At 45.5% G+C, this 16,504-nt stretch overlaps 1 protein-coding gene across 1 annotated transcript in view; it reads right to left on the bottom strand.

Moving 5' to 3' along the window:
* Positions 1–15,611, bottom strand: part of LOC122933397 (polymeric immunoglobulin receptor-like) — a 102,588-nt gene extending 86,977 nt beyond the window's left edge. The window contains exon 1 of the mRNA XM_044288367.1: positions 15,514–15,611. The gene's annotated coding sequence lies outside the window, so the exon portion shown is untranslated. The remainder of the gene's footprint in view (positions 1–15,513) is intronic.
* Between the last annotated feature and the right edge of the window lie 893 nt (positions 15,612–16,504).

The following is a 16,504-nucleotide window of genomic DNA, read 5'->3' as shown; positions in this document are numbered from 1 at the left end:
GGAGAAGAGAGTGACAAGGGAGGGAGGAAGGAAGGAGAAGAGAGTGACAAGGGAGGGAGGAAGGAGAAGAGAGTGACAAGGGAGGAAGGGGGAAGAAGAGAGTGACAAGGGAGGGAGGGGGGAGAAGAGAGTGACAAAGGAGGGAGGGGGGAGAAGAGAGTGACAAAGGAGGGAGGGGGGAAAAGAGTGTGACAAGGGGGGGGAGAAGAGTGTGACAAGGGGGGGGGGAAGAGTGTGACAAGGGGGGGAGAAGAGTGTGACAAGGGGGGGAGAAGAGTGTGACAAGGGGGGGAGGAAGGAGAAGAGTGACAAGGAGGGAGGAAGGAGAAGAGAGTGACAAGGAGGGAGGGGGGAGAAGAGAGTGACAAGGGAGGGAGGGGGGAGAAGAGAGTGACAAGGGAGGAGAGAGAAGAGAGTGACAAGGGAGGGGGGAGAAGAGATTGACAAGGGAGGGGGAAAAAGAGTGTGACAAGGGGGGGAGAAGAGTGTGACAAGGGAGGGGGTAGAAGAGAGTGACAAGGGAGGTGTAATGACCGGCAACACACACAGGGAGGAAAACAGGGAAAGCCCTGCACAAGGGAGAGGGAAAGGTGGTGACCCCTAACTCACCTTGCAGCTGGTACCTGCCTGCCCTGTCGTCCCTAGACGGGTTCCTCACCCGTGCGGCGATCACGTGCCTAAACCCTGGCTTTCCCTGAAATGAGCCCTAGATAATGAACGGGCCGGTGGGATCGCTAGTCCTCACCACTGCACTAAGAGGGAAACACCAGGGAGAGGACAGACAAACACAGACAAACACAAACACCCAGGTGGACGGCAACAATTGTCCACAAAGGTCCAACAGGGATCCGGAGGGTAGCGTTCTAAGGCAACACTCAGAGAACGCAGCAACACAGCTCCAGTGGGTCAGAATAGATGTCCAGGCAGGAAGCTCTATATCTGGCAACCAGAGAAGTGTGAGAGGGGAATATAAGGAGGATTGGGAGTGCTGGACAAGGAACAGCTGAGAGAAGGAGCTACGGATCCCTGAGTGAGCCAAAAGGGTTTGTAAAGCAAACCCAGAAAGCTACAATAAGGAAACTTCCCTATCTGACATAGAGCGTGCAGCCAACCGCTGCGACCTCCTGACCCCGGGTACAACAGAGTCAGGCGTGGCTCTTGACACCCTCGTGACAGGAGGGGGTAGAAGAGAGTGACAAGAGAGGGGGTAGAAGAGAGTGACAAGAGAGGGGGGAGAAGAGAGTGACAAGGAGGGAGGGGGGAGAAGAGAGTGACAAGGGAGGGAGGGGGGAGAAGAGAGTGACAAGGGAGGAGAGAGAAGAGAGTGACAAGGGAGGGGGGAGAAGAGATTGACAAGGGAGGGGGAAGAAGAGTGTGACAAGGGGGGGAGAAGAGTGTGACAAGGGAGGGGGTAGAAGAGAGTGACAAGGGAGGGGGTAGAAGAGAGTGACAAGAGAGGGGGTAGAAGAGAGTGACAAGAGAGGGGGGAGAAGAGAGTGACAAGGGAGGGGGGGAGAAGAGAGGGACAAGGGAAGGGGGAGAAGAGGGTGACAAGGGAGGGGAAGAAGAGGGTGACAAGGGAGGGAGGGGGAGAAGAGGGTGACAAGGGGGGGAGAAGAATGTGACAAGAGGGGGGGGAGAAGAGGGTGACAAGGGAGGGAGGGGGGAGAAGAGAGTGACAAGGGAGGGAGGGGGGAGAAGATAGTGACAGCGCTCACTCGGTAACAACTAACAGGCAGTGCCTGTAGGCTGTAGCCTGGCCCTGTTACCGAAGATAGCTGAGTGGTGTAAGGTTATGGTACTAGTAGACATGAGCGGCTGCTGAATCTTGATTTAAAGTTAAAGTTACTGCAGTAAATGGATTACAGTTTAGAAATGTCAAATGTACCCTCCTGTGAGCGGCGGTGAGGGGAGATTTGTGGATGACACTGTTATAGGGAGGGGGATCTGTGGATGACACTGATTATAGAGAGGGTAGATAGAGGTAAAAAAATTGAACCTTATATAAAGCGGCGCTGCTGCAAATAAATAGCGGTCTTCTGCAGCAGCGCCGCTTTGGGAGAAGAGTGTGACAAGGGGGGGAGAAGAGAGTGACAAGGGAGGAAGAAGAGAGTGACAAGGGGGAAGAAGAGAGTGACAAGGGAGGGGGGAGAAGAGAGTGAAAAGGGAGGGGGGAGAAGAGAGGAAAAGGAGGGGGAGAAGAGAGTGACAAGGGAGGGGAGAAGAGAGTGCAAAGGGAGGGGGATAAGAGAGTGACGAGGGAGGGAGGGGGGAAAAACGTGGTGGCCAAGGGAGGGCTAGGAGAAGAGAGGACAAGGGAGGGAGGGAGGAAGGAGAAGAGCGTGACAAGGGAGGGGTGGAAGGAGAAGAGAGTGACAAGGGAGGGAGGAAGGAGGAAGAGAGTGACAAGGGAGGAGGAAGGAGAAGAGAGTGACAAGGGAGGGAGGAAGGAGAAGAGAGTGACAAGGGGGAGGAAGGAGAAGAGAGTGACAAGGGAGGGAGGAAGGAGAAGAGAGTGACAAGGGAGGGAGGAAGGATAAGAGAGTGACAAGGGAGGGAGGAAGGAGAAGAGAGTGACAAGGGAGGGAGGAAGGAGAAGAGAGTGACAAGGGAGGGAGGAAGGAGAAGAGAGTGACAAGGGGAGGAAGGAGGGAAGGAGAAGAGAGTGACAAGGGAGGAAGGGGGGAAGAAGAGAGTGACAAGGGAGGGAGGGGGGAGAAGAGAGTGACAAAGGAGGGAGGGGGAGAAGAGAGTGACAAAGGAGGAGGGGGAGAAGAGTGTGACAAGGGGGGGGAGAGAAGAGTGTGACAAGGGGGGGGAAAGAGTGTGACAAGGGGGGAGAAGAGTGTGACAAGGGGGGAGAAGAGTGTGACAAGGGGGGGAGGAAGGAGAAGAGTGACAAGGAGGGAGGAAGGAGAAGAGAGTGACAAGGAGGGAGGGGGGAAAAGAGAGTGACAAGGGAGGGAGGGGGAGAAGAGAGTGACAAGGGAGGGAGGGGAGAGAAGAGAGTGACCAAGGGAGGGGGGAGAAGAGAGTGACAAGGGAGGGGGGAGAAGAAGAGAGTGACAAGGGAGGGGGAAGAAGAGTGTGACAAGGGGGAAGAAGAGTGTGACAAGGGGGGAGAAGAGTGTGACAAGGGAGGGGGTAGAAGAGAGTGACAAGGGAGGGGGTAGAAGAGAGTGACAAGAGAGGGGGTAGAAGAGAGTGACAAGAGAGGGGGGAGAAGAGAGTGACAAGGGAGGGGGGAGAAGAGAGGGACAAGGGAAGGGGGAGAAGAGGGTGACAAGGGAGGGGGGAGAAGAGGGTGACAAGGGAGGGAGGGGGAGAAGAGGGTGACAAGGGGGGAGAAGAGTGTGACAAGAGGGGGGGAGAAGAGTGTGACAAGAGGGGGGGGGAGAAGAGGGTGACAAGGGAGGGAGGGGGGAGAAGAGAGTGACAAGGGAGGGAGGGGGGAGAAGAGAGTGACAAGGGAGGGAGGGGGGAGAAGATAGTGACAGCGCTCACTCGGTAACAACTAACAGGCAGTGCCTGTAGGCTGTAGCCTGGCCCTGTTACCGAAGATAGCTGAGTGGTGTAAGGTTATGGTACTAGTAGAGATGAGCGGCTGCTGAATCTTGATTTAAAGTTAAAGTTACTGCAGTATATGGATTACAGTTTAGAAATGTCAAATGTACCCTCCTGTGAGCGGCGGTGAGGGGAGATTTGTGGATGACACTGTTATAGGGAGGGGGATCTGTGGATGACACTGTTATAGAGAGGGTAGATAGAGGTAAAAAAATTGAACCTTATATAAAGCGGCGCTGCTGCAAATAAATAGCGGTCTTCTGCAGCAGCGCCGCTTTATATAAGGTTCAATTTTTTTACCTCTATCTACCATTACCTATACCCAGACACCGTACCCCACGGCTACGAGTAAGAACTTGGGCAGCAGCAGTCACCCCCGCAAGCTGGATGGGCCTTTTACCAGCATAAGTGATTCATAGGAGTTGTGACTCATCACAACCCGATACGGTAAGCGTAATCAATGCATTGGTGTTTTTATAAAAAATATCATACGGTTTTACACACGAGGCGCTGCCTCCTGTCTCTTTCTTTTTATCTATATACCGTTATAGAGAGGGGGATCTGTGGATGACACTGTTATGCGGGGGATCTGTGGATGACACATATAGCATAAGAGGCTATATACCGTATGTGTCATCCACAGATCCCCCTCCATAACAGTGTCATCCACAGTTCCCCCCCCATAGCAGTGTCATCCACAGATCCCCCTCCCTACAACTGTGTCATCCACAGATCCCCCTCCCTATAACAGTGTCATCCACAGGCAACTAGGACATGTTGAAATTTTTTTTTTTAAACCACAGACAGCAGGACTTTTCTTCCCTGTTGCGGTTTTAGGTATTGGGTAAAGTATCGCAGCATTTCTAAGCATACTTGTGTAAATGTATCATTGTTATAGCTGCCCCCCCCCCTACTTTTGTCCTGGCCCCCAGTGTGCCCCCCATAAACTTTAAAGCTAGAGACGCCACTGGTCATAACTGCAGAATGGCGCAACATAGAGTCATAAGAATAGATGCTCTTGTTATTACATGGAGAATGCAATTGGTTTCTAAGACAGACTTGTCAGGAGAGGTGTTACTTGCATGATGTTTAGCCTGTGTAAGAAGCCCCTTAGTAATGTGTGGCTAAAGGTCAATACAAATAATACATATCTGCAATTTTGCCCTGGCATTTAGTCTAGGGTTACATGGCCAAATGGTTTGTTATCTCTTTGTAGTTGTGTTAATGAATGCAGAAACAGGACAAGGTACATCTAACAAAGTATTGTATAACTACATAGGTATAGTGCAAGTTTTGTAATGTTACTTAACATCCTGTAATGTGCTTACACTGTGTTTAAAGGTTTCATTTCAGCCAAGTAAACTACTTTGATGTTCCTCCGTATACACATTAAATCCAGTCCATATCTGGGTGCAATATAAATTTGCATTGGCAGCATCTTCTTCCTGGTTTCCCTGTAAATATGTAGGCCAGCCAAAAAGATTTAAGCAAACAACTTTATAACTGGCGTCTGTTGGATTGCAGCAATATTTTGTTTTGCAGCCCTAGCAAAGCCATATCTTCACAGATATGTCCAAATAGGTTGTTGATATGGTGATTGGCAAACATAACCTTGAAGACTTAAAACTTGAAATGATAATATTGTAATAAGAGGTGATTTAGTCACAGAATTCCAGACATTCGCTTGAGATGTAAAGAGACTAGAGATGAGCGAATTTCAGGTTATGGAATTCATTCACGCTTCGTTTACTGGTAAAAAGTGAATTGCATTATGGATTCCGTAACCACGGACCATAACGCAATTCTATGACAGAATGTATAACCATTTAGAGGCATTCCGTTACCTTTAGAGGCATTCCGTTATTTATTCCATCATAATAGAAGTCTATGGGCTGCAAAACGGATCCGTCCCGTTTCTGTTATGCAGGAGAGGATTCCCCTACATAACGGAAATGGGACGGATCAGTTTTGCAGCCCATAGACTTCTATTATGACGGAATGCCTCTAATGGCATTCCGTTATGCATTCCGTCATGGAATTGCGTTATGGTCTGTGGTAACGGAATCCATAACGCAATTCGCCTTTTACTAGTAAACGAAGCATGAACGAATTTCAAAATATGCAATTCGCTCATCTCTAAATGTGACCAAATATCACCATCACCAAGTCGCACAACGTACCAAGAATTACATTCAGTTTAGCTGTTTTTCCTGTTATCACTCTTAATTAAAAGTTAATTCTCATTTTGCTGTCTGGGAATTTTTTGGGTTTTCAAAAGATGCTCTCTAAATATATTTTCATAAAAATCATAACTAAGGTGTTACTCCAACTCTGAGCACTATTTCTCTTTTAGAGAGGATCTGTCACAATACTTCACAATACAAAGGTTCAATTAGATATCTTAAAACTGATGAAGCTGGTGTACTTACTTTAGAAATCCATGTCAGAATAGCTGTATAAGCTTTTGGAAAGTTTTGCCAGCTGTCATTAAAAGCAATATATTATGAGTCCATCCTGAGAGTAAGAGACCTTATGAGTCTGATGTATTCACCAGGTAAACTTACTCTCCTCTCAACTAGCCTGACTGACAGGCTCTTTTCAGTGTACCTCCTTCCCTGCTTCTGCTGCACAAAACTCACACTGCTCAATACAACCTGCAGGGAGTAAGGCTAGTGGGGTGGAGAATAGCTTTACCTCACAAATATACTTTGACTAATTAGCTCTGACAGTCTAGTTGGGCCCATAAAATGCCCATTTTACCTTTAGGCAGGATAAAAAAAAAAATATATATATATATATATATATATATATATATATATATATATATATATATACAGTTGCAAGAAAAAGTATGTGAACCCTTTGGAATAATATGGATTTCTGCACAAATGAGTCATAAAATGTGATCTGATCTTCATCTAAGTCACCACAATAGACAATCACAGTCTGCTTAAACTAATAACACACAAAGAATTAAATGTTACCATGTTTTTATTGAACACACCATGTAAACATTCACAGTGCAGGTGGGAAAAGTATGTGAACCCTTGGATTTAATAACTGGTTGAACCTCCTTTGGCAGCAATCACTTCAACCAATCATTTCCTGTAGTTGCAGATCAGACGTGCACAACGGTCGGGAGTAATTCTTGACCATTCCTCTTTACAGAACTGTTTCAGTTCAGCAATATTCTTGGGATGTCCGGTGTGAATCGCTTTCTTGAGGTCATACCACAGCATCTCAATCGGGTTGAGGTCAGGACTCTGACTGGGCCACTCCAGAAGGTGTATTTTCTTCTGTTTAAGCCATTCTGTTGTTGATTTACTTCTATGCTTTAGGTCATTGTCCTGATGCAACACCCATCTTCTGTTGAGCTTCAGCTGGTGGACAGATGGCCTTCAGTTCTCCTGCAATATGTCTTGATAAACTTGGGAATTCATTTTTCCTCCGATGATAGCAATCCGTCCAGGCCCTGACGCAGCATAGCAGCCCCAAACCATGATGCCCCCACCACCATACTTCACAGTTGGGATGAGGTTTTGATGTTGGTGTGCTGTGCCTCTTTTTCTCCACACATAGTGTTGTGTGTTCCTTCCAAACAATTCAACTTTGGTTTCATCTGTCCACAGAATATTTTGCCAGTACTGCTGTGGAACATTCAGGTGCTCTTGGGCAAACTGTAAACGTGCAGCAATTTTTTTTTGGACAGCAGTGGCTTCCTCTGTGGTATCCTCCCATGAAATCAATTCTTGTTTAGTGTTTTACATATCGTAGATTTGCTAACAGGGATGTTAGTATATGCCAGAGACTTTTGTAAGTCTTTAGATGACACTCTAGGATTCTTCTTCACCTCATTGAGCAGTCTGCGCTGTGCTCTTGCAGTCATCTTGACAGGACGGCCACTCCTAGGGAGAGTAGCAGCAGTGCTGAAATTTCTCCATTTATAGACAATTTGTCTTATCGTGGACTGATGAACAGCAAGGCTTTTGGAGATACTTTCATAACCCTTTCCAGCTTCATGCAAGTCAACAATTCTTAATCGTAGGTCTTCTGAGAGCTCTTTTGTGCGAGGCACTATTCACATCAGGCAATGCTTCTTGTGAAAAGCAAACCCAGAACTGGTGTGTGTTTTTTATAGGGCAGGGCAGCTGTAACAAACACCTCCAATCTCATCTCATTGATTAGACTCCAGTTAGCTGACAACTCACTTCAATTGGCTCTTGGAGATGTGATTAGTCTAGGGGTTCACATACTTTTTCCACATGCACTGTGAATGTTTACATGGTGTGTTCAATAAAAACATGGTAACATTTAATTCTTTGTGTGTTATTAGTGTAAGCAGACTGTGATTGTCTATTGTTGTGACTTAGATGAAGATAATTTTTTACTTTTATTTTTTGTAGAAAAGGGTCGGCACTGCTTTAGATGTGAGCGGTGCACGAGTCGATGGGGTGGCGTCCCAAAACTTGCAATAAAGGAAGAAAGACCGGCACTCGCAAAGATGAAGATCAGATCACTTTTTATGACCAATTTGTGCAGAAATCCATATCATTCCAAAGGGTTCACATACTTTTTCTGGCAACTGTATATATATATTCAGCCATTTTGATATGGATTGCCAAACTAAGCACACCAGCCTCATCAGGTCTAAGATGTCTATTTAACAAAGTATTCAATTTGTATTGTAAAATCTAACGACAGGTCCTCCCTAAAGGGGTATTCCCATCACAGACAATGGTGGAATATCGCTAGAATATTCCCCCATTGTCTGATAGATGTGGGTCCCAGAGGTGGCCGAGAACAGATCAGGGAGAGTGGTGGTGGGTTTTCCTGTGGTCTGGCCACCGCCAAGTGCATTCCCTAAACAAGTAAATTGGAATGCACCGCCCTTGTGTGACCACCGCTCCCATAATTTCTATGGCGCCGACGGAAATAGCCAAGCCAGTGCATGCGCAGTGCGCCCTCCACCACCTTCCCCGCTCCATTCTTTGTGTTTTGTCTGGGACCTCGCACCTATTGGATAACGGGGGCATATCCTAGCTATAAGCCCCCATTGTCTGTGATGTGAATACCCCTTTAAGTAAAAATAAATAAAAATGTAGCGCTGACACTGCTGACTTTTATATTATGTTATAGCAGAAAAACTCAGTCAGAAATACAGTATATGGGGAATATTATAACCGTGTATAAAGGGTCAATACCAACAACTCTTCTATGATCTATTTATACCCAGGACTGTGACCGTGAGAGGGAGACATCAACTACAGCTAGAGGAAAGAAGGTTTCTCCATGAGCATAGAAGAAGTTTCTTTACCAGTGAGACTGTGAAACTCTCTGGCTGAGGAGGTAGTGATGGTGAATGTGCTAAAAGAGTTCAAGAGGGGCCTGGATGTATTTCTGTAGTGTAATAATTAGTGATGGACGAACATCGTCCGGGACGTTTCGCGAACGCGCGTTCACGGCGGGCCCCATTCACTTTAATAGCAGGTGAACTTGAAAAACCTTCAGGTCATATTTTCAGCCACCAAATACTAACTGGAAGTGCACAAATAGTCCCACAACATGGACAGTGACATACCAGAGGGGGATCAATGACAAAAATTCACACAAAAAAATATGTATTTTAATCCGGGGCTATTTTTATGCGTTTTAAAGGGAAACTCAAAAATGTGCCCAGCTGGAGCCTAGAAATTTTTTATTTTAGGCAACTGGAGTACAGACCCCAAAAATTAGGCATTGTGATTATGTCACTGGACAACAATTTTACTGTAGGCCAGTGGAGTACAGGCCCCTAAAATTATGCATTCACCTGACAGAAAAGAAATGATTATGTGGCTGGAGGTATATTAGGCGGTCAGTGAATAACAATTTTACTGTAGGCCAGTGGAGTACAGGCCCCAAACATTAGGCATTCACCAGACAGAAAAGAACAAGTAATTATGTGGCTGGAGGTATATTAGACGGTCATTAGATATCAATTTTACTACAGGTCAGTACAAATAGATGTCAAATACATATGTTTAAAAGAACTAAAAATATAAAATTGGATTAAAAACATGGCTAACGAAATCCCCCCTCTTGAAAAAAAAAAAAAAAGATAATAGTTGAAATTCGATAACACATGGTTGTCACAGGTGTTGAATTCCCCTGAGGTCCCAAACATTAGGCATTCACCGAACAGAAAAGAACAAGTAATTATGTGGCTGCAGGTATATTAGAAGGTCATTCAATATCAATTTTACTGCAGGCCAGTGTAGTACAGGCCCCAAACATTAGGCATTCACCGGACAGAAAAGAACAATTGATAATGTGGATGGAGGTACATTAGGCGGTCACCGTATAACAATTTTACTGTTGGCCAGTTAGATTACAGTCCCCAAAAATTATGCATTCAACGTACATAAATGATCAAGTGATTGTGGCCGGAGGTATATTAGACGGTCAATGGGCCATGATGTCACCGGCACTGATGGGTTGGATTTAGTGCTGCCCCAGCCTGTAAAACAGCTAGGGAAGTGCTGAAGCCTGCCCATCAGAGCCGGTGACGTCACCAAACAAACTGCTAGGCGGAAGCATCCATTTGGCAGTGTGTTATAGTAAATAAAAGAGCCCTTGCTCTGTGCGATCCTACGCAGGGCAAGGGAGAGCATCGGAGCATGAACTGCTCTGATGCTCAAGTCAGGGGGGGCTGCCTGGGTGAAATTATGGGTATGTTCGGGTTCAGCTCTGTACCCGGACAACCCCTTTAAGAATTGCAGACTTTGTGGAAGAAATTGAATTTAAGTGCACTCCTCATCTAGACTGGTATGTGAGAAATTGCATCTCAGAGGGAACTGGAGACAACCCATGGTTTAGCTGGAACTGTTGTCCCTCCATCATATCTGGAAGCATTGGTAGCTTTGTACTTCAGTAAAGACACCTTGTTCAGTTGGAACTTCTCCAGTCCTTTACATGCTCAGCAACACCAATGGCAGGAGACTCCAACCAGGTTGTTCACCAGAGGGAAACAAGTGTTACTCCTATCTGCAGCCCCCTCACCACTATGCTAGACCTGGGAGCAAGGGAAGAGGATACAACCAGCAAATATTTTTTTTTTTCATCCCTCAGGGCCGCTTACCACACGCAGCGCGGCCCTGGTTCTATTTGCCGGCGGTGGTGGTGGGGGGCAGTGGGATATGAGCGCTTCCATTGTGGAAGTGCTCATCTACATATTAATTTGTATCGCCGTCCTCAGGACAACGATACAAATGACTGTGCTTCAGCGGCCCAGAAGGGCAGGGGAGGGAGAGGAGTCTCTCTTCCCTGTTCTTCTGATAGGCCGCAGGAACAAATGCCTGCGGCCTATCAGAGGCCGGCTCGAGCGGGGCAATGATGTCATTATCATTGCGCCGCCTAAACCAGGCAGCACACAGCAGGCAGGGACACAGGCCGAAAGAAGCCTGCATTGCATCACTGCTGATGAAGGTAATAGTGTTTTTTGTTTTTTTTGGGGGGGGGGGGGGGTGGAAAGCTGGCACTATAGGGGCATCTGGCATTTCTTACAGCCCCATTTTTTTGGGGGTGGCACTCTGGGGGAATTTATTTCTTGCCCATTTTGGGGGGGCACTATGGGGGCATTTCTTACTGGCACATTATGGGGGGGCACCATGGGAGAGAGGAACACTATGGGGGCTCTAAGGGGGCTTTTGTTATGGGCACATTATGGGGGGCATTATATGGGAGAGCGGCACTATGGAGCATCTGGTGGCACTATAGGGGCATTATTTGAGGTCACTATGGGGAAGTGGGGGCTCTAAAGGGGCCTTTTTTCTTATTGGCACATTATGGGGGCACTATGGCATCTGGTGGCACTAAGAGTGCATTTTTTTTACTGGCACATTATTGGAGGCACTATAGGGGAGAGCAGCACTAAGGCATTATTTGGGGGCACTATGGGGGAGTGGAGCACTATTGGGGCATCTGGTGGCACTAAGAAGGGGCATTTTTTTACTGGCACATTATGGGAGAGAGGAGCACTATAAGGGCATCTGCTGGGGGGCACTAAGAAGGTGCATTTTTTAACTGGCATATTATGGGGGACATTATGGGGAAGTGGGAAAAGAGCACTATGAGAGCATTTACTGGGGCACTATATAGGGGTATTTTATACTGGCATACTTATGGAGACATTAGATCAACTGCGGGCACTAAGCGGGGGTATTTCATGTACCATGTATCATATTATAAGGAGAACTATTACTACTAGGGGGTATTCTGGGGAGCTTTACTACTACTGGGGGGCTATGAGGAACATGATCACTAGTATGGGCACTATAGGGGCATTATTACTACTAAGTGTGCTCTGGCAGAGAATTATTTCTATTGGTGGGATTTTGGGGAGGACTGTAACTTTGGGGGGCACCCTGGCACAGTATCAGCTTAGCACAATTATTTTTGGGGGACGTTAGGTTTATACTATTAGTATCTGGGCGCTGTTATTTTTTTAGAGCACTGTGTGCCAATAATTGTTGAAGGGGGCACTATCTGTGTGGAATTAGTATTTCCAGGGGGGCTGTTTCTGCTGTATAGTAATGGGGGTGGCAGGAAAGGGTGTTCAGAAGATGTGAAGATGATGGAAATGTGGGAAACTAATGTCTGTTTGTCAATCTCTCCAGAGATGGAAGATGGCTGAAAAATCATCATGGCTGTCTGATCTTAATGGAGAAGATGAGGAAATAGAACGTCTACAACAAAGGTGACATCACTGGATATAAGAGGTATGTGGCGCTATGTAGGAGAGGAGATGCTCCGGCTTCTCCCCATGCCATTTGAAGAAGGAAGATTCAGAGCTGCGTGAGGACGGCCAAAGGTGGCAGCAGGCCACGGGCAGGTGGCAGATGGTGGGGGGAACCACAGGACTTGAGTAGGATCTGGGGAGGGAGGAGAGCGGAGGAGCTTCCTGGCTGTAGCCTGCTGTTTATTGTATAATGTGAAGCAGGCAGTGCAGCCAGGGCAGGCCTCCCCTCTCCGTATGATGTATAGAGACAGGCCTCAGTAGAATTTCAGCTGTACAGTGTTTGTTGGGAGTGGCCTATTATATGTAGGAAGGGCTTTTAATAATGGGCGGCGCTAAAAATGTTGTGCTGCGCGCGCCGCATTTTTCCTCTCCTACGGAGCTTTTAGAAATGGCTAGGCAAAATCAGCGCAACACACTACGTGCGCCGCATTTTTAAATATGAAGGGGGCTTTGAAAAATGGGTGGGCAAAAGAATTGGCACAGCGCGCTGCACGCGCCAGATTTTTTGCCTTTCGGACCCCCTCTAGACAAAATTCCTGGGTGCTTCCCTGACTACCACCATTCATACCACTACCCTCACACTATATGGCACTTTACAGCAAAGTACCCAAGGATTCCTTTACTAAATACAGATTCAGGTAGAACTAGCAAGAAAACAGTAAGGGACATTTATCAAATAGCTTACGCCTCTATTGTGGTGTAAAAAAAGACACCATATTTACACTGTAATTTGCAACCTTTCATTTCTTTTACCAGTGGTGAGACAAATGGACGTGCTTAGCAGGAGGGACATGGTCCTCGTCAGCTTGACAAATTTACTATCATTTATGCCTGAAACTGACGTCAAATCTAAGTCAGCTCATAGTCGTCATCATCAGTTTAATTCTGAACGTGCTTTAAAATGTTTTGAGGAATGTACTTCTTATTAAAGTTTATGCATTCTGTACCTACAGATTTTATACCAAAACTGGCATTTGTAATGCCAGTCCTAGTAAATCTCCCTCAAAGTCTACAGGTCCTTCTCAAAAAATTAGCATATTGTAATAAAGTTCATTATTTTCTGTAATGTACTGATAAACATTAGACTTTCATATATTTTAGATTCATTACACACCAACTGAAGTAGTTCAAGCCTTTTATTGTTTTAATATTGATGATTTTGGCATACAGTGCACAAAAACCCAAATTTCCTATCTCAAAAAATTAGCATATTTCATCCGACCAATAAAAGAAAAGTGTTTTTAATACAAAAAAAAGTCAACCTTCAAATAATTATGTTCAGTTATGCACTCAATACTTGGTCGGGAATCCTTTTGCAGAAATGACTGCTTCAATGCGGCGTGGCATGGAGGCAATCAGCCTGTGGCACTGCTGAGGTATTATGGAGGCCCAGGATGCTTCGATAGCGGCCTTAAGCTCATCCAGAGTGTTGGGTCTTGCGTCTCTCAACTTTCTCTTCCCAATATCCCACAGATTCTCTATGGGGTTCAGGTCAGGAGAGTTGGCAGGCCAATTGAGCACAGTAATACGATGGTCAGTAAACCATTTACCAGTGGTTTTGGCACTGTGAGCAGGTGCCAGGTCATGCTGAAAAATGAAATCTTCATCTCCATAAAGCTTTTCAGCAGATGGAAGCATGAAGTGCTCCAAAATCTCCTGATAGATAGCTGCATTGACCCTGCTCTTGATAAAACACAGTGGACCAACACCAGCAGCTGACATGGCACCCCAGACCATCACTGACTGTGGGTACTTGACACTGGACTTCAGGCATTTTGGCATTTCCCTCTCCCCAGTCTTCCTCCAGACTCTGGCACCTTGATTTCCGAATGACATGCAAAATTTGCTTTCATCCGAAAAAAGTACTTTGGACCACTGAGCAACAGTCCAGTGCTGCTTCTCTGTAGCCCAGGTCAGGCGCTTCTGCCGCTGTTTCTGGGGAATGCGGCACCTGTAGCCCATTTCCTGCACACACCTGTACACAGTGGCTCTGGATGTTTCTATTCCAGACTCAGTCCACTGCTTCCGCAGGTCCCCCAAGGTCTGGAATCGGTCCTTCTCCACAATCTTCCTCAGGGTCCGGTCACCTCTTCTCGTTGTGCAGCGTTTTCTGCCACACTTTTTCCTTCCCACAGACTTCCCACTGAGGTGCCTTGATACAGTACTCTGGGAACAGCCTATTCCTTCAGAAATGTCTTTCTGTGTCTCACCCTCTTGCTTGAGGATGTCAATGATGGCCTTCTGGACAGCAGTCAGGTCGGCAGTCTTACCCATGATTGCGGTTTTGAGTAATGAACCAGGCTGGGAGTTTTTAAAAGCCTCAGGAATCTTTTGCAGGTGTTTAGAGTTAATTTGTTGATTCAGATGATTAGGTTAATAGCTCGTTTAGAGAACCTTTTCATGATATGCTAATTTTTTGAGATAGGAATTTTGGGTTTTCATGAGCTGTATGCCAAAATCATCAATATTAAAACAATAAAAGGCTTGAACTACTTCAGTTGGTGTGTAATGAATCTAAAATATATGAAAGTCTAATGTTTATCAGTACATTACAGAAAATAATGAACTTTATCACAATATGCTAATTTTTTGAGAAGGACCTGTATATATTCTTACCTACAGAAAACGTGGCAAAGATGGTAACAATATACTCTGGCTATATTCCAACAGTAACAATATATATATATATATATATATATATATATATTTATATATATATAGAGAGAGAGAGAGAGAGATATACTCTGTGTGTATGTATGTATATGTATATATATATATACATACTGAATATTTATTAATGCCAAATACATAATAGGGCTCCCACCTGCCAAGTGCCATTTATTACACTGCTGTCTTTTTAGGTGGCACTGGGTTTGATATACCCCTGCATGTTATAGATAAAACTTCTGAAAAACATTACCCAACAAAAAAGGGTTTTGCAAAAAAATCCTTTAAACACTATGGGGCGCCCTTAAATTTTGCTTTAAATTGTTTCCAAAATGTGGCACTGTTTGGGACATCTAGATTTAGAGAAAGTTTCTGCTCTTAGTTCGACATTTGGTAATACAAAGAAACACAGGTCATAAGGAATGATACTGGCAGTAAATAAAAAGTATTACATTGCAGATAGTGAACATTACATAAGAACACTGTAAAGCTACAGATTTACTTACAAGGGACACTTGCTTCTGCTTCCCAGGAGAACAAAATGACTATTGCACTCCTCTGCCCTGTCTGTTCTGAGAAGTGAAAGTGCATCAAGCCCTTTTTTTTTTTTGTGTGCCCAGGTACGCCTTCCTCATGATGCCACTCACAGGTATAACAAACCTTAACCACTTCCTTTGTCCTTCACCCAACACCACAACTGTAGATTTGGGTTTTGGTTTGTGTGTGTAGTAATATTTGGGATGCTGCACACAGAATTTCCATTCTGCATTAAAGTTGGTCAGCTGAGATCCCACAGGCTATTGTCACCAGATTGAATTCTACTTTATTAGTTTAGAGGAAAAGTAAGGGAAACACAAAGTCCCCTGCCAGTCCTCCAGCTGACCAGAAGCTCATGGGCCCCATGGCAAAAATCAAGCAACGGGGCATCACAACTTCTATGAGCAATTTACAATACTGGTGGCTTCTTATATGGCAGAGGGCCTTTTGGATCCTCAAACTCAAGAGTTTTGGGGCGCGTGCCACCTATGCACCCCCTGCATCCCTGCCAACTGATCCTCTCTAGAAAGTACATAACCAAAAGATTTAGGGTCCAAGGCTAGCTCTTGCTACTATGTTACTCTCCCTACCGGGAGGGACTGGAGTGCTACCACCTTTTTTTTCATTTGTGTGCTTATGAGAACTCCAGGGTGACCACCTGTGGGCTATGCATTCTGTTACAGAACAACCAAGGCTACTATGGCAGCCTCAGACCATCTGAAGGCTTTCAGGCCTGCCATAGCTTGTGACAGAGCTTAATAAGATCACTCTGATTCTCCCATAGACTGAAATGATAAATCACTGCAGTTTATGGAGAAAGCAATTAGACGATTGCATGTTAAAGGGAATCACCAGCAACCTCCCTATGAAACTGCATAGACACATACAGATGCAGCTGAGCTAAACTTGATGGTTAAAGTGTTAAGCAAACATGGCAAGAAACTGTTAACTGATTTTTTT

The sequence above is a fragment of the Bufo gargarizans genome, chromosome 3 (assembly GCF_014858855.1).
Source record: "Bufo gargarizans isolate SCDJY-AF-19 chromosome 3, ASM1485885v1, whole genome shotgun sequence".
Classification (NCBI taxonomy): domain Eukaryota; kingdom Metazoa; phylum Chordata; class Amphibia; order Anura; family Bufonidae; genus Bufo; species Bufo gargarizans.
This window is presented reverse-complemented; position numbering and strand designations above follow the sequence as displayed.